Below are 24,441 nucleotides of genomic sequence, written 5' to 3' on the forward strand. Positions count from 1 at the left end.
TTCCGGCGTAATTTGACGCGCTGAATGCGATAAAACAAGTTTTAGGTCGCTAGCATGTATAGAAAAAAAGTTACTCACCGATATCCACGAAACAAACAAACGGAATTCGACTTCGTGTTTTGAGCAATATCAGAACAAAGACGACCGTTTCCGGCGTAATTTGACGCGCTGAATGCGATAAAACAAGTTTTAGGTCGCTAGCATGTATAGAAAAAAAGTTACTCACTGATATCCACGAAACAAACAAACGGAATTCGACTCCGTGTTTTGAGCAATATCAGAACAAAGACGACCGTTTCAGGCGTAATTTGACGCGCTGAATGCGATAAAACAAGTTTTAGGTCGCCAGCATGTATAGAAAAAAAGTTATCAACCGATATCTGAAAAACAAACAAACGGACTTCGACTTCGTGTTTCAAGCAATATCAAAACAAAGACGACCGTTTCCGGCGTAATTTGACGCGCTGAATGCGATAAAACAAGTTTTAGGTCGCTAGCATGTATAGAAAAAAAGTTACTCACCGATATCCACGAAACAACCGAACGGAATTCGACTTCGTGTTTTGAGCAATATCAGAACAAAGACGACCGTTTCCGGCGTAATTTGACGCGCTGAATGCGATAAAACAAGTTTCAGGTCGCTAGCATGTATAGAAAAAAAGTTACTCACCGATATCCACGAAACAACCGAACGGAATTCGACTTCGTGTTTTGAGCAATATCAGAACAAAGACGACCGTTTCCGGCGTAATTTGACGCGCTGAATGCGATAAAACAAGTTTCAGGTCGCTAGCATGTATAGAAAAAAAGTTACTCACCGATATCCACGAAACAAACAAACGGAATTCGACTTCGTGTTTTGAGCAATATCAGAACAAAGACGACCGTTTCCGGCGTAATTTGACGCGCTGAATGCGATCAAACAAGTTTTAGGTCGCTAGCATGTATAGAAAAAAAGTTACTCACTGATATCCACGAAACAAACAAACGGAATTCGACTCCGTGTTTTGAGCAATATCAGAACAAAGACGACCGTTTCAGGCGTAATTTGACGCGCTGAATGCGATGAAACAAGTTTTAGGTCGCCAGCATGTATAGAAAAAAAGTTATCAACCGATATCTGAAAAACAAACAAACGGACTTCGACTTCGTGTTTTAAGCAATATCAAAACAAAGACGACCGTTTCCGGCGTAATTTGACGCGCTGAATGCGATAAAACAAGTTTTAGGTCGCTAGCATGTATAGAAAAAAAGTTACTCACTGATATCCACGAAACAAACAAACGGAATTCGACTCCGTGTTTTGAGCAATATCAGAACAAAGACGACCGTTTCAGGCGTAATTTGACGCGCTGAATGCGATAAAACAAGTTTTAGGTCGCCAGCATGTATAGAAAAAAAGTTATCAACCGATATCTGAAAAACAAACAAACGGACTTCGACTTCGTGTTTTAAGCAATATCAAAACAAAGACGACCGTTTCCGGCGTAATTTGACGCGCTGAATGCGATAAAACAAGTTTTAGGTCGCTAGCATGTATAGAAAAAAAGTTACTCACCGATATCCACGAAACAAACAAACGGAATTCGACTTCGTGTTTTGAGCAATATCAGAACAAAGACGACCGTTTCCGGCGTAATTTGACGCGCCGAATGCGATAAAACAAGTTTCAGGTCGCTAGCATGTATAGAAAAAAAGTAACTCACCGATATTCACGAAACAAACAAACGGAACTCGACTCCGTGTTTTGAGCAATATCAGAACAAAGACGACCGTTTCCGGCGTAATTTGACGCGCTGAATGCGATAAAACAAGTTTTAGGTCGCTAGCATGTATAGAAAAAAAGTTACTCACCGATTTCCACGAAACGAACAAACGGAATTCGACTTCGTGTTTTGAGCAATATCAGAACAAAAACGACCGTTTCCGGCGTAATTTGACGCGCTGAATGCGATAAAACAAGTTTTAGGTCGCTAGCATGTATAGAAAAAAAGTTACTCACCGATATCCACGAAACAAACAAACGGAATTCGACTTCGTGTTTTGAGCAATATCAGAACAAAGACGACCGTTTCCGGCGTAATTTGACGCGCTGAATGCGATGAAACAAGTTTTAGGTCGCTAGCATGTATAGAAAAAAAGTTACTCACTGATATCCACGAAACAAACAAACGGAATTCGACTTCGTGTTTTGAGCAATATCAGAACGAAGACGACCGTTTCCGGCGTAATTTGACGCGCTGAATGCGATAAAACAAGTTTCAGGTCGCTAGCATGTATAGAAAAAAAGTTACTCACTGATATCCACGAAACAAACAAACGGAATTCGACTCCGTGTTTTGAGCAATATCAGAACAAAGACGACCGTTTCAGGCGTAATTTGACGCGCTGAATGCGATAAAACAAGTTTTAGGTCGCCAGCATGTATAGAAAAAAAGTTATCAACCGATATCTGAAAAACAAACAAACGGACTTCGACTTCGTGTTTTAAGCAATATCAGAACAAAGACGACCGTTTCCGGCGTAATTTGACGCGCTGAATGCGATAAAACAAGTTTTAGGTCGCTAGCATGTATAGAAAAAAAGTTACTCACCGATATCCACGAAACAAACAAACGGAATTCGACTTCGTGTTTTGAGCAATATCAGAACAAAGACGACCGTTTCCGGCGTAATTTGACGCGCTGAATGCGATAAAACAAGTTTTAGGTCGCTAGCATGTATAGAAAAAAAGTTACTCACCGATATCCACGAAACAAACAAACGGAATTCGACTTCGTGTTTTGAGCAATATCAGAACAAAGACGACCGTTTCCGGCGTAATTTGACGCGCTGAATGCGATAAAACAAGTCTTAGGTCGCGAGCATGTATAGAAAAAAAGTTACTCACCGATATCCACGAAACAAACAAACGGAATTCGACTTCGTGTTTTGAGCAATATCAGAACAAAGACGACCGTTTCCGGCGTAATTTGACGCGCTGAATGCGATAAAACAAGTTTTAGGTTGCTAGCATGTATAGAAAAAAAGTTACTCACCGATATCCACGAAACAAACAAACGGAATTCGACTTCGTGTTTTGAGCAATATCAGAACAAAGACGACCGTTTCCGGCGTAATTTGACGCGCTGAATGCGATAAAACAAGTTTCAGGTCGCTAGCATGTATAGAAAAAAAGTTACTCACTGATATCCACGAAACAAACAAACGGAATTCGACTCCGTGTTTTGAGCAATATCAGAACAAAGACGACCGTTTCAGGCGTAATTTGACGCGCTGAATGCGATAAAACAAGTTTTAGGTCGCCAGCATGTATAGAAAAAAAGTTATCAACCGATATCTGAAAAACAAACAAACGGACTTCGACTTCGTGTTTAAAGCAATATCAAAACAAAGACGACCGTTTCCGGCGTAATTTGACGCGCTGAATGCGATAAAACAAGTTTTAGGTCGCTAGCATGTATAGAAAAAAAGTTACTCACCGATATCCACGAATCAAACAAACGGAATTCGACTTCGTGTTTTGAGCAATATCAGAACAAAGACGACCGTTTCCGGCGTAATTTGACGCGCTGAATGCGATAAAACAAGTTTCAGGTCGCTAGCATGTATAGAAAAAAAGTTACTCACCGATATCCACGAAACAAACAAACGGAATTCGACTCCGTGTTTTGAGCAATATCAGAACAAAGACGACCGTTTCCGGCGTAATTTGACGCGCTGAATGCGATAAAACAAGTCTTAGGTCGCTAGCATGTATAGAAAAAAAGTTACTCACCGATATCCACGAAACAAACAAACGGAATTCGACTTCGTGTTTTGAGCAATATCAGAACAAAGACGACCGTTTCCGGCGTAATTTGACGCGCTGAATGCGATAAAACAAGTCTTAGGTCGCGAGCATGTATAGAAAAAAAGTTACTCACCGATATCCACGAAACAAACAAACGGAATTCGACTTCGTGTTTTGAGCAATATCAGAACAAAGACGACCGTTTCCGGCGTAATTTGACGCGCTGAATGCGATAAAACAAGTCTTAGGTCGCGAGCATGTATAGAAAAAAAGTTACTCACCGATATCCACGAAACAAACAAACGGAATTCGACTTCGTGTTTTGAGCAATATCAGAACAAAGACGACCGTTTCCGGCGTAATTTGACGCGCTGAATGCGATAAAACAAGTCTTAGGTCGCGAGCATGTATAGAAAAAAAGTTACTCACTGATATCCACGAAACAAACAAACGGAATTCGACTCCGTGTTTTGAGCAATATCAGAACAAAGACGACCGTTTCCGGCGTAATTTGACGCGCTGAATGCGATAAAACAAGTTTCAGGTCGCTAGCATGTATAGAAAAAAAGTTACTCACCGATATCCACGAAACAAACAAACGGAATTCGACTTCGTGTTTTGAGCAATATCAGAACAAAGACGACCGTTTCCGGCGTAATTTGACGCGCTGAATGCGATAAAACAAGTTTTAGGTCGCCAGCATGTATAGAAAAAAAGTTATCAACCGATATCTGAAAAACAAACAAACGGACTTCGACTTCGTGTTTTAAGCAATATCAGAACAAAGACGACCGTTTCCGGCGTAATTTGACGCGCTGAATGCGATAAAACAAGTTTCAGGTCGCTAGCATGTATAGAAAAAAAGTTACTCACCGATATCCACGAAACAAACAAACGGAATTCGACTCCGTGTTTTGAGCAATATCAGAACAAAGACGACCGTTTCCGGCGTAATTTGACGCGCTGAATGCGATAAAACAAGTCTTAGGTCGCTAGCATGTATAGAAAAAAAGTTACTCACCGATATCCACGAAACAAACAAACGGAATTCGACTCCGTGTTTTGAGCAATATCAGAACAAAGACGACCGTTTCCGGCGTAATTTGACGCGCTGAATGCGATAAAACAAGTCTTAGGTCGCTAGCATGTATAGAAAAAAAGTTACTCACCGATATCCACGAAACAAACAAACGGAATTCGACTTCGTGTTTTGAGCAATATCAGAACAAAGACGACCGTTTCCGGCGTAATTTGACGCGCTGAATGCGATAAAACAAGTTTCAGGTCGCTAGCATGTATAGAAAAAAAGTTACTCACCGATATCCACGAAACAAACAAACGGAATTCGACTCCGTGTTTTGAGCAATATCAGAACAAAGACGACCGTTTCCGGCGTAATTTGACGCGCTGAATGCGATAAAACAAGTCTTAGGTCGCGAGCATGTATAGAAAAAAAGTTACTCACCGATATCCACGAAACAAACAAACGGAATTCGACGTCGTGTTTTGAGCAATATCAGAACAAAGACGACCGTTTCCGGCGTAATTTGACGCGCTGAATGCGATAAAACAAGTTTCAGGTCGCTAGCATGTATAGAAAAAAAGTTACTCACCGATATCCACGAAACAAACAAACGGAATTCGACTCCGTGTTTTGAGCAATATCAGAACAAAGACGACCGTTTCCGGCGTAATTTGACGCGCTGAATGCGATAAAACAAGTCTTAGGTCGCGAGCATGTATAGAAAAAAAGTTACTCACCGATATCCACGAAACAAACAAACGGAATTCGACTTCGTGTTTTGAGCAATATCAGAACAAAGACGACCGTTTCCGGCGTAATTTGACGCGCTGAATGCGATAAAACAAGTTTTAGGTCGCTAGCATGTATAGAAAAAAAGTTACTCACCGATATCCACGAAACAAACAAACGGAATTCGACTTCGTGTTTTGAGCAATATCAGAACAAGGACGACCGTTTCCGGCGTAATTTGACGCGCTGAATGCGATAAAACAAGTTTCAGGTCGCTAGCATGTATAGAAAAAAAGTTACTCACCGATATCCACGAAACAAACAAACGGAATTCGACTCCGTGTTTTGAGCAATATCAGAACAAAGACGACCGTTTCCGGCGTAATTTGACGCGCTGAATGCGATAAAACAAGTCTTAGGTCGCTAGCATGTATAGAAATAAGTTACTCACCGATATTCACGAAACAAACAAACGAAATTCGACTCCGTGTTTTGAGCAATATCAGAACAAAGACGACCGTTTCCGGCGTAATTTGACGCGCTGAATGCGATAAAACAAGTCTTAGGTCGCTAGCATGTATAGAAAAAAAGTTACTCACCGATATCCACGAAACAAACAAACGGAATTCGACTTCGTGTTTTGAGCAATATCAGAACAAAGACGACCGTTTCCGGCGTAATTTGACGCGCTGAATGCGATAAAACAAGTTTTAGGTCGCTAGCATGTATAGAAAAAAAGTTACTCACTGATATCCACGAAACAAACAAACGGAATTCGACTCCGTGTTTTGAGCAATATCAGAACAAAGACGACCGTTTCAGGCGTAATTTGACGCGCTGAATGCGATAAAACAAGTTTTAGGTCGCCAGCATGTATAGAAAAAAAGTTATCAACCGATATCTGAAAAACAAACAAACGGACTTCGACTTCGTGTTTTAAGCAATATCAAAACAAAGACGACCGATTCCGGCGTAATTTGACGCGCTGAATGCGATAAAACAAGTTTTAGGTCGCTAGCATGTATAGAAAAAAAGTTACTCACCGATATCCACGAAACAAACAAACGGAATTCGACTTCGTGTTTTGAGCAATATCAGAACAAAGACGACCGTTTCCGGCGTAATTTGACGCGCTGAATGCGATAAAACAAGTTTCAGGTCGCTAGCATGTATAGAAAAAAAGTTACTCACCGATATCCACGAAACAAACAAACGGAATTCGACTCCGTGTTTTGAGCAATATCAGAACAAAGACGACCGTTTCCGGCGTAATTTGACGCGCTGAATGCGATAAAACAAGTCTTAGGTCGCGAGCATGTATAGAAAAAAAGTTACTCACCGATATCCACGAAACAAACAAACGGAATTCGACTTCGTGTTTTGAGCAATATCAGAACAAAGACGACCGTTTCCGGCGTAATTTGACGCGCTGAATGCGATAAAACAAGTTTCAGGTCGCTAGCATGTATAGAAAAAAAGTTACTCACCGATATCCACGAAACAAACAAACGGAATTCGACTCCGTGTTTTGAGCAATATCAGAACAAAGACGACCGTTTCCGGCGTAATTTGACGCGCTGAATGCGATAAAACAAGTCTTAGGTCGCGAGCATGTATAGAAAAAAAGTTACTCACCGATATCCACGAAACAAACAAACGGAATTCGACTTCGTGTTTTGAGCAATATCAGAACAAAGACGACCGTTTCCGGCGTAATTTGACGCGCTGAATGCGATAAAACAAGTTTTAGGTCGCTAGCATGTATAGAAAAAAAGTTACTCACCGATATCCACGAAACAAACAAACGGAATTCGACTTCGTGTTTTGAGCAATATCAGAACAAAGACGACCGTTTCCGGCGTAATTTGACGCGCTGAATGCGATAAAACAAGTTTCAGGTCGCTAGCATGTATAGAAAAAAAGTTACTCACTGATATCCACGAAACAAACAAACGGAATTCGACTCCGTGTTTTGAGCAATATCAGAACAAAGACGCTCGTTTCAGGCGTAATTTGACGCGCTGAATGCGATAAAACAAGTTTTAGGTCGCCAGCATGTATAGAAAAAAAGTTATCAACCGATATCTGAAAAACAAACAAACGGACTTCGACTTCGTGTTTTAAGCAATATCAAAACAAAGACGACCGTTTTCGGCGTAATTTGACGCGCTGAATGCGATAAAACAAGTTTTAGGTCGCTAGCATGTATAGAAAAAAAGTTACTCACCGATATCCACGAAACAAACAAACGGAATTCGACTTCGTGTTTTGAGCAATATCAGAACAAGGACGACCGTTTCCGGCGTAATTTGACGCGCTGAATGCAATAAAACAAGTTTCAGGTCGCTAGCATGTATAGAAAAAAAGTTACTCACCGATATCCACGAAACAAACAAACGGAATTCGACTCCGTGTTTTGAGCAATATCAGAACAAAGACGACCGTTTCCGGCGTAATTTGACGCGCTGAATGCGATAAAACAAGTCTTAGGTCGCTAGCATGTATAGAAAAAAAGTTACTCACCGATATCCACGAAACAAACAAACGGAATTCGACTTCGTGTTTTGAGCAATATCAGAACAAAGACGACCGTTTCCGGCGTAATTTGACGCGCTGAATGCGATAAAACAAGTTTTAGGTCGCTAGCATGTATAGAAAAAAAGTTACTCACCGATATCCACCAAACAAACAAACGGAATTCGACTTCCTGTTTTGAGCAATATCAGAACAAAGACGACCGTTTCCGGCGTAATTTGACGCGCTGAATGCGATAAAACAAGTTTTAGGTCGCTAGCATGTATAGAAAAAAAGTTACTCACTGATATCCACGAAACAAACAAACGGAATTCGACTCCGTGTTTTGAGCAATATCAGAACAAAGACGACCGTTTCAGGCGTAATTTGACGCGCTGAATGCGATAAAACAAGTTTTAGGTCGCCAGCATGTATAGAAAAAAAGTTATCAACCGATATCTGAAAAACAAACAAACGGACTTCGACTTCGTGTTTTAAGCAATATCAAAACAAAGACGACCGTTTCCGGCGTAATTTGACGCGCTGAATGCGATAAAACAAGTTTTAGGTCGCTAGCATGTATAGAAAAAAAGTTACTCACCGATATCCACGAAACAAACAAACAGAATTCGACTTCGTGTTTTGAGCAATATCAGAACAAAGACGACCGTTTCCGGCGTAATTTGACGCGATGAATGCGATAAAACAAGTTTCAGGTCGCTAGCATGTATAGAAAAAAAGTTACTCACCGATATTCACGAAACAAACAAACGGAATTCGACTCCGTGTTTTGAGCAATATCAGAACAAAGACGACCGTTTCCGGCGTAATTTGACGCGCTGAATGCGATAAAACAAGTTTTAGGTCGCTAGCATGTATAAAAAAAAAGTTACTCACCGATATCCACGAAACAAACAAACGGAATTCGACTTCGTGTTTTGAGCAATATCAGAACAAAGACGACCGTTTCCGGCGTAATTTGACGCGCTGAATGCGATAAAACAAGTTTTAGGTCGCTAGCATGTATAGAAAAAAAGTTACTCACTGATATCCACGAAACAAACAAACGGAATTCGACTCCGTGTTTTGAGCAATATCAGAACAAAGACGACCGTTTCAGGCGTAATTTGACGCGCTGAATGCGATAAAACAAGTTTTAGGTCGCCAGCATGTATAGAAAAAAAGTTATCAACCGATATCTGAAAAACAAACAAACGGACTTCGACTTCGTGTTTTAAGCAATATCAAAACAAAGACGACCGTTTCCGGCGTAATTTGACGCGCTGAATGCGATAAAACAAGTTTTAGGTCGCTAGCATGTATAGAAAAAAAGTTACTCACCGATATCCACGAAACAAACAAACGGAATTCGACTTCGTGTTTTGAGCAATATCAGAACAAAGACGACCGTTTCCGGCGTAATTTGACGCGCTGAATGCGATAAAACAAGTTTCAGGTCGCTAGCATGTATAGAAAAAAAGTTACTCACCGATATCCACGAAACAAACAAACGGAATTCGACTCTGTGTTTTGAGCAATATCAGAACAAAGACGACCGTTTCCGGCGTAATTTGACGCGCTGAATGCGATAAAACAAGTCTTAGGTCGCTAGCATGTATAGAAAAAAAGTTACTCACCGATATCCACGAAACAAACAAACGGAATTCGACTTCGTGTTTTGAGCAATATCAGAACAAAGACGACCGTTTCCGGCGTAATTTGACGCGCTGAATGCGATAAAACAAGTCTTAGGTCGCTAGCATGTATAGAAAAAAAGTTACTCACCGATATCCACGAAACAAACAAACGGAATTCGACTTCGTGTTTTGAGCAATATCAGAACAAAGACGACCGTTTCCGGCGTAATTTGACGCGCCGAATGCGATAAAACAAGTTTTAGGTCGCTAGCATGTATAGAAAAGAATGTTACTCACCGATATCCACGAAACACACAAACGGAATTCGACTTCGTGTTTTGAGCAATATCAGAACAAAGACGACCGTTTCCGGCGTAATTTGACGCGCTGAATGCGATAAAACAAGTTTTAGGTCGCTAGCATGTATAGAAAAAAAGTTACTCACTGATATCCACGAAACAAACAAACGGAATTCGACTCCGTGTTTTGAGCAATATCAGAACAAAGACGACCGTTTCAGGCGTAATTTGACGCGCTGAATGCGATAAAACAAGTTTTAGGTCGCCAGCATGTATAGAAAAAAAGTTATCAACCGATATCTGAAAAACAAACAAACGGACTTCGACTTCGTGTTTTAAGCAATATCAAAACAAAGACGACCGTTTCCGGCGTAATTTGACGCGCTGAATGCGATAAAACAAGTCTTAGGTCGCTAGCATGTATAGAAAAAAAGTTATCAACCGATATCTGAAAAACAAACAAACGGAATTCGACTCTGTGTTTTGAGCAATATCAGAACAAAGACGACCGTTTCCGGCGTAATTTGACGCGCTGAATGCGATAAAACAAGTCTTAGGTCGCTAGCATGTATAGAAAAAAAGTTACTCACCGATATCCACGAAACAAACAAACGGAATTCGACTTCGTGTTTTGAGCAATATCAGAACAAAGACGACCGTTTCCGGCGTAATTTGACGCGCTGAATGCGATAAAACAAGTCTTAGGTCGCTAGCATGTATAGAAAAAAAGTTACTCACCGATATCCACGAAACAAACAAACGGAATTCGACTTCGTGTTTTGAGCAATATCAGAACAAAGACGACCGTTTCCGGCGTAATTTGACGCGCCGAATGCGATAAAACAAGTTTTAGGTCGCTAGCATGTATAGAAAAGAATGTTACTCACCGATATCCACGAAACACACAAACGGAATTCGACTTCGTGTTTTGAGCAATATCAGAACAAAGACGACCGTTTCCGGCGTAATTTGACGCGCTGAATGCGATAAAACAAGTTTTAGGTCGCTAGCATGTATAGAAAAAAAGTTACTCACTGATATCCACGAAACAAACAAACGGAATTCGACTCCGTGTTTTGAGCAATATCAGAACAAAGACGACCGTTTCAGGCGTAATTTGACGCGCTGAATGCTATAAATCAAGTTTTAGGTCGCCAGCATGTATAGAAAAAAAGTTATCAACCGATATCTAAATAACAAACAAACGGACTTCGACTTCGTGTTTTAAGCAATATCAAAACAAAGACGACCGTTTCCGGCGTAATTTGACGCGCTGAATGCGATAAAACAAGTTTCAGGTCGCTAGCATGTATAGAAAAAAAGTTACTTACCGATATTCACGAAACAAACAAACGGAATTCGACTCCGTGTTTTGAGCAATATCAGAACAAAGACGACCGTTTCCGGCGTAATTTGACGCGCTGAATGCGATAGAACAAGTCTTAGGTCGCTAGCATGTATAGAAAAAAAGTTACTCACCGATATCCACGAAACAAACAAACGGAATTCGACTTCGTGTTTTGAGCAATATCAGAACAAAGACGACCGTTTCCGGCGTAATTTGACGCGCTGAATGCGATAAAACAAGTTTTAGGTCGCTAGCATGTATAGAAAAAAAGTTACTCACTGATATCCACGAAACAAACAAACGGACTTCGACTTCGTGTTTTAAGCAATATCAAAACAAAGACGACCGTTTCCGGCGTAATTTGACGCGCTGAATGCGATAAAACAAGTTTTAGGTCGCTAGCATGTATAGAAAAAAAGTTACTCACCGATATCCACGAAACAAACAAACGGAATTCGACTTCGTGTTTTGAGCAATATCAGAACAAAGACGACCGTTTCCGGCGTAATTTGACGCGCTGAATGCGATAAAACAAGTTTCAGGTCGCTAGCATGTATAGAAAAAAAGTTACTCACCGATATCCACGAAACAAACAAACGGAATTCGACTTCGTGTTTTGAGCAATATCAGAACAAAGACGACCGTTTCCGGCGTAATTTGACGCGCTGAATGCGATAAAACAAGTCTTAGGTCGCTAGCATGTATAGAAAAAATGTTACTCACCGATATCCACGAAACAAACAAACGGAATTCGACTTCGTGTTTTGAGCAATATCAGAACAAAGACGACCGTTTCCGGCGTAATTTGACGCGCTGAATGCGATAAAACAAGTCTTAGGTCGCTAGCATGTATAGAAAAAAAGTTACTCACCGATATCCACGAAACAAACAAACGGAATTCGACTTCGTGTTTTGAGCAATATCAGAACAAAGACGACCGTTTCCGGCGTAATTTGACGCGCCGAATGCGATAAAACAAGTTTTAGGTCGCTAGCATGTATAGAAAAAAAGTTACTCACCGATATCCACGAAACACACAAACGGAATTCGACTTCGTGTTTTGAGCAATATCAGAACAAAGACGACCGTTTCCGGCGTAATTTGACGCGCTGAATGCGATAAAACAAGTTTTAGGTCGCTAGCATGTATAGAAAAAAAGTTACTCACTGATATCCACGAAACAAACAAACGGACTTCGACTTCGTGTTTTAAGCAATATCAAAACAAAGACGACCGTTTCCGGCGTAATTTGACGCGCTGAATGCGATAAAACAAGTTTTAGGTCGCTAGCATGTATAGAAAAAAAGTTACTCACCGATATCCACGAAACAAACAAACGGAATTCGACTTCGTGTTTTGAGCAATATCAGAACAAAGACGACCGTTTCCGGCGTAATTTGACGCGCTGAATGCGATAAAACAAGTCTTAGGTCGCCAGCATGTATAGAAAAAAAGTTACTCACCGATATCCACGAAACAAACAAACGGAATTCGACTTCGTGTTTTGAGCAATATCAGAACAAAGACGACCGTTTCCGGCGTAATTTGACGCGCCGAATGCGATAAAACAAGTTTTAGGTCGCTAGCATGTATAGAAAAAAAGTTACTCACCGATATCCACGAAACACACAAACGGAATTCGACTTCGTGTTTTGAGCAATATCAGAACAAAGACGACCGTTTCCGGCGTAATTTGACGCGCTGAATGCGATAAAACAAGTTTTAGGTCGCTAGCATGTATAGAAAAAAAGTTACTCACTGATATCCACGAAACAAACAAACGGAATTCGACTCCGTGTTTTGAGCAATATCAGAACAAAGACGACCGTTTCAGGCGTAATTTGACGCGCTGAATGCGATAAAACAAGTTTTAGGTCGCCAGCATGTATAGAAAAAAAGTTACTCACCGATATCCACGAAACAAACAAACGGAATTCGACTTCGTGTTCTGAGCAATATCAGAACAAAGACGACCGTTTCCGGCGTAATTTGACGCGCTGAATGCGATAAAACAAGTTTCAGGTCGCTAGCATGTATAGAAAAAAAGTTACTCACCGATATCCACGAAACAAACAAACGGAATTCGACTCTGTGTTTTGAGCAATATCAGAACAAAGACGACCGTTTCCGGCGTAATTTGACGCGCTGAATGCGATAAAACAAGTCTTAGGTCGCTAGCATGTATAGAAAAAAAGTTACTCACCGATATCCACGAAACAAACAAACGGAATTCGACTTCGTGTTTTGAGCAATATCAGAACAAAGACGACCGTTTCCGGCGTAATTTGACGCGCTGAATGCGATAAAACAAGTCTTAGGTCGCTAGCATGTATAGAAAAAAAGTTACTCACCGATATCCACGAAACAAACAAACGGAATTCGACTTCGTGTTTTGAGCAATATCAGAACAAAGCTACCGTTTCCGGCGTAATTTGACGCGCTGAATGCGATAAAACAAGTCTTAGGTCGCTAGCATGTATAGAAAAAAAGTTACTCACCGATATCCACGAAACAAACAAACGGAATTCGACTTCGTGTTTTGAGCAATATCAGAACAAAGACGACCGTTTCCGGCGTAATTTGACGCGCCGAATGCGATAAAACAAGTTTTAGGTCGCTAGCATGTATAGAAAAAAAGTTACTCACCGATATCCACGAAACACACAAACGGAATTCGACTTCGTGTTTTGAGCAATATCAGAACAAAGACGACCGTTTCCGGCGTAATTTGACGCGCTGAATGCGATAAAACAAGTCTTAGGTCGCTAGCATGTATAGAAAAAAAGTTATCAACCGATATCTGAAAAACAAACAAACGGAATTCGACTCCGTGTTTTGAGCAATATCAGAACAAAGACGACCGTTTCCGGCGTAATTTGACGCGCTGAATGCGATAAAACAAGTCTTAGGTCGCTAGCATGTATAGAAAAAAAGTTACTCACCGATATCCACGAAACAAACAAACGGAATTCGACTTCGTGTTTTGAGCAATATCAGAACAAAGACGACCGTTTCCGGCGTAATTTGACGCGCCGAATGCGATAAAACAAGTTTTAGGTCGCTAGCATGTATAGAAAAAAAGTTACTCACCGATATCCACGAAACACACAAACGGAATTCGACTTCGTGTTTTGAGCAATATCAGAACAAAGACGACCGTTTCCGGCGTAATTTGACGCGCTGAATGCGATAAAACAAGTTTTAGGTCGCTAGCATGTATAGAAAAAAAGTTACTCACTGATATCCACGAAACAAACAAACGGAATTCGACTCCGTGTTTTGAGCAATATCAGAACAAAGACGACCGTTTCGGGCGTAATTTGACGCGCTGAATGCGATAAAACAAGTTTTAGGTCGCCAGCATGTATAGAAAAAAAGTTACTCACCGATATCCACGAAACAAACAAACGGAATTCGACTTCGTGTTCTGAGCAATATCAGAACAAAGACGACCGTTTCCGGCGTAATTTGACGCGCTGAATGCGATAAAACAAGTTTCAGGTCGCTAGCATGTATAGAAAAAAAGTTACTCACCGATATTCACGAAACAAACAAACGGAATTCGACTTCGTGTTTTGAGCAATATCAGAACAAAGACGACCGTTTCCGGCGTAATTTGACGCGCTGAATGCGATAAAACAAGTTTCAGGTCGCTAGCATGTATAGAAAAAAAGTTACTCACCGATATTCACGAAACAAACAAACGGAATTCGACTCCGTGTTTTGAGCAATATCAGAACAAAGACGACCGTTTCCGGCGTAATTTGACGCGCTGAATGCGATAGAACAAGTCTTAGGTCGCTAGCATGTATAGAAAAAAAGTTACTCACCGATATTCACGAAACAAACAAACGGAATTCGACTCCGTGTTTTGAGCAATATCAGAACAAAGACGACCGTTTCCGGCGTAATTTGACGCGCTGAATGCGATAGAACAAGTCTTAGGTTGCTAGCATGTATAGAAAAAAAGTTACTCACCGATATCCACGAAACAAACAAACGGAATTCGACTTCGTGTTTTGAGCAATATCAGAACAAAGACGACCGTTTCCGGCGTAATTTGACGCGCTGAATGCGATAAAACAAGTTTTAGGTCGCTAGCATGTATAGAAAAAAAGTTACTCACTGATATCCACGAAACAAACAAACGGACTTCGACTTCGTGTTTTAAGCAATATCAAAACAAAGACGACCGTTTCCGGCGTAATTTGACGCGCTGAATGCGATAAAACAAGTTTTAGGTCGCTAGCATGTATAGAAAAAAAGTTACTCACCGATATCCACGAAACAAACAAACGGAATTCGACTTCGTGTTTTGAGCAATATCAGAACAAAGACGACCGTTTCCGGCGTAATTTGACGCGCTGAATGCGATAAAACAAGTTTCAGGTCGCTAGCATGTATAGAAAAAAAGTTACTCACCGATATCCACGAAACAAACAAACGGAATTCGACTCTGTGTTTTGAGCAATATCAGAACAAAGACGACCGTTTCCGGCGTAATTTGACGCGCTGAATGCGATAAAACAAGTTTCAGGTCGCTAGCATGTATAGAAAAAAAGTTACTCACCGATATCCACGAAACAAACAAACGGAATTCGACTTCGTGTTTTGAGCAATATCAGAACAAAGACGACCGTTTCCGGCGTAATTTGACGCGCTGAATGCGATAAAACAAGTCTTAGGTCGCGAGCATGTATAGAAAAAAAGTTACTCACCGATATCCACGAAACAAACAAACGGAATTCGACTTCGTGTTTTGAGCAATATCAGAACAAAGACGACCGTTTCCGGCGTAATTTGACGCGCTGAATGCGATAAAACAAGTTTTAGGTCGCTAGCATGTATAGAAAAAAAGTTACTCACCGATATCCACGAAACAAACAAACGGAATTCGACTTCGTGTTTTGAGCAATATCAGAACAAAGACGACCGTTTCCGGCGTAATTTGACGCGCTGAATGCGATAAAACAAGTTTCAGGTCGCTAGCATGTATAAAAAAAAAGTTACTCACTGATATCCACGAAACAAACAAACGGAATTCGACTCCGTGTTTTGAGCAATATCAGAACAAAGACGCTCGTTTCAGGCGTAATTTGACGCGCTTAATGCGATAAAACAAGTTTTAGGTCGCCAGCATGTATAGAAAAAAAGTTATCAACCGATATCTGAAAAACAAACAAACGGAATTCGACTCTGTGTTTTGAGCAATATCAGAACAAAGACGACCGTTTCCGGCGTAATTTGACGCGCTGAATGCGATAAAACAAGTTTTAGGTCGCTAGCATGTATAGAAAAAAAGTTACTCACCGATATCCACGAAACAAACAAACGGAATTCGACTTCGTGTTTTGAGCAATATCAGAACAAAGACGACCGTTTCCGGCGTAATTTGACGCGCTGAATGCGATAAAACAAGTTTCAGGTCGCTAGCATGTATAGAAAAAAAGTTACTCACCGATATTCACGAAACAAACAAACGGAATTCGACTCCGTGTTTTGAGCAATATCAGAACAAAGACGACCGTTTCCGGCGTAATTTGACGCGCTGAATGCGATAGAACAAGTCTTAGGTCGCTAGCATGTATAGAAAAAAAGTTACTCACCGATATTCACGAAACAAACAAACGGAATTCGACTCCGTGTTTTGAGCAATATCAGAACAAAGACGACCGTTTCCGGCGTAATTTGACGCGCTGAATGCGATAGAACAAGTCTTAGGTTGCTAGCATGTATAGAAAAAAAGTTACTCACCGATATCCACGAAACAAACAAACGGAATTCGACTTCGTGTTTTGAGCAATATCAGAACAAAGACGACCGTTTCCGGCGTAATTTGACGCGCTGAATGCGATAAAACAAGTTTTAGGTCGCTAGCATGTATAGAAAAAAAGTTACTCACTGATATCCACGAAACAAACAAACGGACTTCGACTTCGTGTTTTAAGCAATATCAAAACAAAGACGACCGTTTCCGGCGTAATTTGACGCGCTGAATGCGATAAAACAAGTTTTAGGTCGCTAGCATGTATAGAAAAAAAGTTACTCACCGATATCCACGAAACAAACAAACGGAATTCGACTTCGTGTTTTGAGCAATATCAGAACAAAGACGACCGTTTCCGGCGTAATTTGACGCGCTGAATGCGATAAAACAAGTCTTAGGTCGCGAGCATGTATAGAAAAAAAGTTACTCACCGATATCCACGAAACAAACAAACGGAATTCGACTTCGTGTTTTGAGCAATATCAGAACAAAGACGACCGTTTCCGGCGTAATTTGACGCGCTGAATGCGATAAAACAAGTTTTAGGTCGCTAGCATGTATAGAAAAAAAGTTACTCACCGATATCCACGAAACGAACAAACGGAATTCGACTTCGTGTTTTGAGCAATATCAGAACAAAGACGACCGTTTCCGGCGTAATTTGACGCGCTGAATGCGATAAAACAAGTTTCAGGTCGCTAGCATGTATAAAAAAAAAGTTACTTACTGATATCCACGAAACAAACAAACGGAATTCGACTCCGTGTTTTGAGCAATATCAGAACAAAGACGCTCGTTTCAGGCGTAATTTGACGCGCTTAATGCGATAAAACAAGTTTTAGGTCGCCAGCATGTATAGAAAAAAAGTTATCAACCGATATCTGAAAAACAAACAAACGGAATTCGACTCTGTGTTTTGAGCAATATCAGAACAAAGACGACCGTTTCCGGCGTAATTTGACGCGCTGAATGCGATAAAACAAGTCTTAGGTCGCTAGCATGTATAGAAAAAAAGTTACTCACCGATATCCACGAAACAAACAAACGGAATTCGACTTCGTGTTTTGAGCAATATCAGAACAAAGACGACCGTTTCCGGCGTAATTTGACGCGCTGAATGCGATAAAACAAGTCTTAGGTCGCTAGCATGTATAGAAAAAAAGTTACTCACCGATATCCACGAAACAAACAAACGGAATTCGACTTCGTGTTTTGAGCAATATCAGAACAAAGACGACCGTTTCCGGCGTAATTTGACGCGCCAAATGCGATAAAACAAGTTTTAGGTCGCTAGCATGTATAGAAAAAAAGTTACTCACCGATATCCACGAAACACACAAACGGACTTCGACTTCGTGTTTTAAGCAATATCAAAACAAAGACGACCGTTTTCGGCGTAATTTGACGCGCTGAATGCGATAAAACAAGTTTTAGGGCGCTAGCATGTATAGAAAAAAAGTTACTCACTGATATCCACGAAACAAACAAACGGAATTCGACTCCGTGTTTTGAGCAATATCAGAACAAAGACGACCGTTTCAGGCGTAATTTGACGCGCTGAATGCGATAAAACAAGTTTTAGGTCGCCAGCATGTATAGAAAAAAAGTTATCAACCGATATCTGAAAAACAAACAAACGGACTTCGACTTCGTGTTTTAAGCAATATCAAAACAAAGACGACCGTTTCCGGCGTAATTTGACGCGCTGAATGCGATAAAACAAGTTTTAGGTCGCTAGCATGTATAGAAAAAAAGTTACTCACCGATATCCACGAAACAAACAAACGGAATTCGACTTCGTGTTTTGAGCAATATCAGAACAAAGACGACCGTTTCCGGCGTAATTTGACGCGCTGAATTTGATAAAACAAGTTTCAGGTCGCTAGCATGTATAGAAAAAAAGTTACTCACCGATATTCACGAAACAAACAAACGGAATTCGACTCCGTGTTTTGAGCAATATCAGAACAAAAACGACCGTTTCCGGCGTAATTTGACGCGCTGAATGCGATAGAACAAGTCTTAGGTCGCTAGCATGTATAGAAAAAAAGTTACTTACCGATATCCACGAAACAAACAAACGGAATTCGACTTCGTGTTTTGAGCAATATCAGAACAAAGACGACCGTTTCCGGCGTAATTTGACGCGCTGAATGCGATGAGACAAGTTTTAGGTCGCTAGCATGTATAGAAAAAAAGTTACTCACTGATATCCACGAAACAAACAAACGGAATTCGACTCCGTGTTTTGAGCAATATCAGAACAAAGACGACCGTTTCAGGCGTAATTTGACGCGCTGAATGCGATAAAACAAGTTTTAGGTCGCCAGCATGTATAGAAAAAAAGTTATCAACCGATATCTGAAAAACAAACAAACGGACTTCGACTTCGTGTTTTGAGCAATATCAGAACAAAGACGACCGTTTCCGGCGTAATTTGACGCGCTGAATGCGATAAAACAAGTTTCAGGTCGCTAGCATGTATAGAAAAAAAGTTACTCACCGATATCCACGAAACAAACAAACGGAATTCGACTCTGTGTTTTGAGCAATATCAGAACAAAGACGACCGTTTCCGGCGTAATTTGACGCGCTGAATGCGATAAAACAAGTTTCAGGTCGCTAGCATGTATAGAGAAAAAGTTACTCACCGATATCCACGAAACAAACAAACGGAATTCGACTTCGTGTTTTGAGCAATATCAGAACAAAGACGACCGTTTCCGGCGTAATTTGACGCGCTGAATGCGATAAAACAAGTTTCAGGTCGCTAGCATGTATAGAAAAAAAGTTACTCACCGATATCCACGAAACAAACAAACGGAATTCGACTTTGTGTTTTGAGCAATATCAGAACAAAGACGACCGTTTCCGGCGTAATTTGACGCGCTGAATGCGATAAAACAAGTTTTAGGTCGCTAGCATGTATAGAAAAAAAGTTACTCACCGATATCCACGAAACAAACAAACGGAATTCGACTTCGTGTTTTGAGCAATATCAGAACAAAGACGACCGTTTCCGGCGTAATTTGACGCGCTGAATGCGATAAAACAAGTTTCAGGTCGCTAGCATGTACAAAAAAAAAGTTACTCACTGATATCCACGAAACAAACAAACGGAATTCGACTCCGTGTTTTGAGCAATATCAGAACAAAGACGCTCGTTTCAGGCGTAATTTGACGCGCTTAATGCGATAAAACAAGTTTTAGGTCGCCAGCATGTATAGAAAAAAAGTTATCAACCGATATCTGAAAAACAAACAAACGGAATTCGACTCTGTGTTTTGAGCAATATCAGAACAAAGACGACCGTTTCCGGCGTAATTTGACGCGCTGAATGCGATAAAACAAGTCTTAGGTCGCTAGCATGTATAGAAAAAAAGTTACTCACCGATATCCACGAAACAAACAAACGGAATTCGACTTCGTGTTTTGAGCAATATCAGAACAAAGACGACCGTTTCCGGCGTAATTTGACGCGCTGAATGCGATAAAACAAGTCTTAGGTCGCTAGCATGTAGAAAAAAAAGTTACTCACCGATATCCACGAAACAAACAAACGGAATTCGACTTCGTGTTTTGAGCAATATCAGAACAAAGACGACCGTTTCCGGCGTAATTTGACGCGCCAAATGCGATAAAACAAGTTTTAGGTCGCTAGCATGTATAGAAAAAAAGTTACTCACCGATATCCACGAAACACACAAACGGACTTCGACTTCGTGTTTTAAGCAATAACAAAACAAAGACGACCGCTTTCGGCGTAATTTGACGCGCTGAATGCGATAAAACAAGTTTTAGGTCGCTAGCATGTATAGAAAAAAAGTTACTCACTGATATCCACGAAACAAACAAACGGAATTCGACTCCGTGTTTTGAGCAATATCAGAACAAAGACGACCGTTTCAGGCGTAATTTGACGCGCTGAATGCGATAAAACAAGTTTTAGGTCGCCAGCATGTATAGAAAAAAAGTTATCAACCGATATCTGAAAAACAAACAAACGGACTTCGACTTCGTGTTTTAAGCAATATCAAAACAAAGACGACCGTTTCCGGCGTAATTTGACGCGCTGAATGCGATAAAACAAGTTTTAGGTCGCTAGCATGTATAGAAAAAAAGTTACTCACCGATATCCACGAAACAAACAAACGGAATTCGACTTCGTGTTTTGAGCAATATCAGAACAAAGACGACCGTTTCCGGCGTAATTTGACGCGCTGAATGCGATAAAACAAGTTTCAGGTCGCTAGCATGTATAGAAAAAAAGTTACTCACCGATATTCACGAAACAAACAAACGGAATTCGACTCCGTGTTTTGAGCAATATCAGAACAAAAACGACCGTTTCCGGCGTAATTTGACGCGCTGAATGCGATAGAACAAGTCTTAGGTCGCTAGCATGTATAGAAAAAAAGTTACTTACCGATATCCACGAAACAAACAAACGGAATTCGACTTCGTGTTTTGAGCAATATCAGAACAAAGACGACCGTTTCCGGCGTAATTTGACGCGCTGAATGCGATGAAACAAGTTTCAGGTCGCTAGCATGTATAGAAAAAAAGTTACTCACTGATATCCACGAAACAAACAAACGGAATTCGACTCCGTGTTTTGAGCAATATCAGAACAAAGACGACCGTTTCAGGCGTAATTTGACGCGCTGAATGCGATAAAACAAGTTTTAGGTCGCCAGCATGTATAGAAAAAAAGTTATCAACCGATATCTGAAAAACAAACAAACGGACTTCGACTTCGTGTTTTAAGCAATATCAGAACGAAGACGACCGTTTCCGGCGTAATTTGACGCGCTGAATGCGATAAAACAAGTCTTAGGTCGCGAGCATGTATAGAAAAAAAGTTACTCACCGATATCCACGAAACAAACAAACGGAATTCGACTTCGTGTTTTGAGCAATATCAGAACAAAGACGACCGTTTCCGGCGTAATTTGACGCGCTGAATGCGATAAAACAAGTTTCAGGTCGCTAGCATGTATAAAAAAAAAGTTACTCACTGATATCCACGAAACAAACAAACGGAATTCGACTCCGTGTTTTGAGCAATATCAGAACAAAGACGCTCGTTTCAGGCGTAATTTGACGCGCTAAATGCGATAAAACAAGTTTTAGGTCGCCAGCATGTATAGAAAAAAAGTTATCAACCGATATCTGAAAAACAAACAAACGGAATTCGACTCTGTGTTTTGAGCAATATCAGAACAAAGACGACCGTTTCCGGCGTAATTTGACGCGCTGAATGCGATAAAACAAGTCTTAGGTCGCTAGCATGTATAGAAAAAAAGTTACTCACTGATATCCACGAAACAAACAAACGGAATTCGACTCCGTGTTTTGAGCAATATCAGAACAAAGACGACCGCTTCAGGCGTAATTTGACGCGCTGAATGCGATAAAACAAGTTTTTGGTCGCCAGCATGTATAGAAAAAAAGTTATCAACCGATATCTGAAAAACAAACAAACGGACTTCGACTTCGTGTTTTAAGCAATATCAAAACAAAGACGACCGTTTCCGGCGTAATTTGACGCGCTGAATGCGATAAAACAAGTTTTAGGTCGCTAGCATGTATAGAAAAAAAGTTACTCACCGATATCCACGAAACAAACAAACGGAATTCGACTTCGTGTTTTGAGCAATATCAGAACAAAGACGACCGTTTCCGGCGTAATTTGACGCGCTGAATGCGATAAAACAAGTTTCAGGTCGCTAGCATGTATAGAAAAAAAGTTACTCACCGATATCCACGAAACAAACAAACGGAATTCGACTTCGTGTTTTGAGCAATATCAGAACAAAGACGACCGTTTCCGGCGTAATTTGACGCGCTGAATGCGATAAAACAAGTCTTAGGTCGCGAGCATGTATAGAAAAAAAGTTACTCACCGATATCCACGAAACAAACAAACGGAATTCGACTTCGTGTTTTGAGCAATATCAGAACAAAGACGACCGTTTCCGGCGTAATTTGACGCGCTGAATGCGATAAAACAAGTTTTAGGTCGCCAGCATGTATAGAAAAAAAGTTATCAACCGATATCTGAAAAACGAACAAACGGACTTCGACTTCGTGTTTTAAGCAATATCAGAACGAAGACGACCGTTTCCGGCGTAATTTGACGCGCTGAATGCCATAAAACAAGTCTTAGGTCGCGAGCATGTATAGAAAAAAAGTTACTCACCGATATCCACGAAACAAACAAACGGAATTCGACTTCGTGTTTTGAGCAATATCAGAACAAAGACGACCGTTTCCGGCGTAATTTGACGCGCTGAATGCGATAAAACAAGTTTCAGGTCGCTAGCATGTATAAAAAAAAAGTTACTCACTGATATCCACGAAACAAACAAACGGAATTCGACTCCGTGTTTTGAGCAATATCAGAACAAAGACGCTCGTTTCAGGCGTAATTTGACGCGCTAAATGCGATAAAACAAGTTTTAGGTCGCCAGCATGTATAGAAAAAAAGTTATCAACCGATATCTGAAAAACAAACAAACGGAATTCGACTCTGTGTTTTGAGCAATATCAGAACAAAGACGACCGTTTCCGGCGTAATTTAACGCGCTGAATGCGATAAAACAAGTCTTAGGTCGCTAGCATGTATAGAAAAAAAGTTACTCACCGATATCCACGAAACAAACAAACGGAATTCGACTTCGTGTTTCGAGCAATATCAAAACAAAGACGGCCGTTTCCGGCGTAATTTGACGCGCTGAATGCGATAAAACAAGTTTTAGGTCGCTAGCATGTATAGAAAAAAAGTTACTCACCGATATCCACGAAACAAACAAACGGAATTCGACTCCGTGTTTTGAGCAATATCAGAACAAAGACGACCGTTTCCGGCGTAATTTGACGCGCTGAATGCGATAAAACAAGTTTTAGGTCGCTAGCATGTATAGAAAAAAAGGTACTCACCGATATCCACGAAACAAACGAACGGAATTCGACTTCGTGTTTTAAGCAATATCAAAACAAAGACGACCGTTTCCGGCGTAATTTGACGCGCTGAATGCGATAAAACAAGTTTTAGGTCGCTAGCATGTATAGAAAAAAAGTTACTCACCGATATCCACGAAACAAACAAACGGACTTCGACTTCGTGTTTTAAGCAATATCAAAACAAAGACGACCGTTTCCGGCGTAATTTGACGCGCTGAATGCGATAAAACAAGTTTCAGGTCGCTAGCATGTATAGAAAAAAAGTTACCAACCGATATCTGAAAAACAAACAAACGGACTTCGACTTCGTGTTTCGAGCAATATTAAAACAACGACGGCCGTTTCCGGCGTAATCCGACGCGCT

Source organism: Diprion similis, chromosome 13, assembly GCF_021155765.1.
Source record: "Diprion similis isolate iyDipSimi1 chromosome 13, iyDipSimi1.1, whole genome shotgun sequence".
NCBI classification, from domain to species: domain Eukaryota; kingdom Metazoa; phylum Arthropoda; class Insecta; order Hymenoptera; family Diprionidae; genus Diprion; species Diprion similis.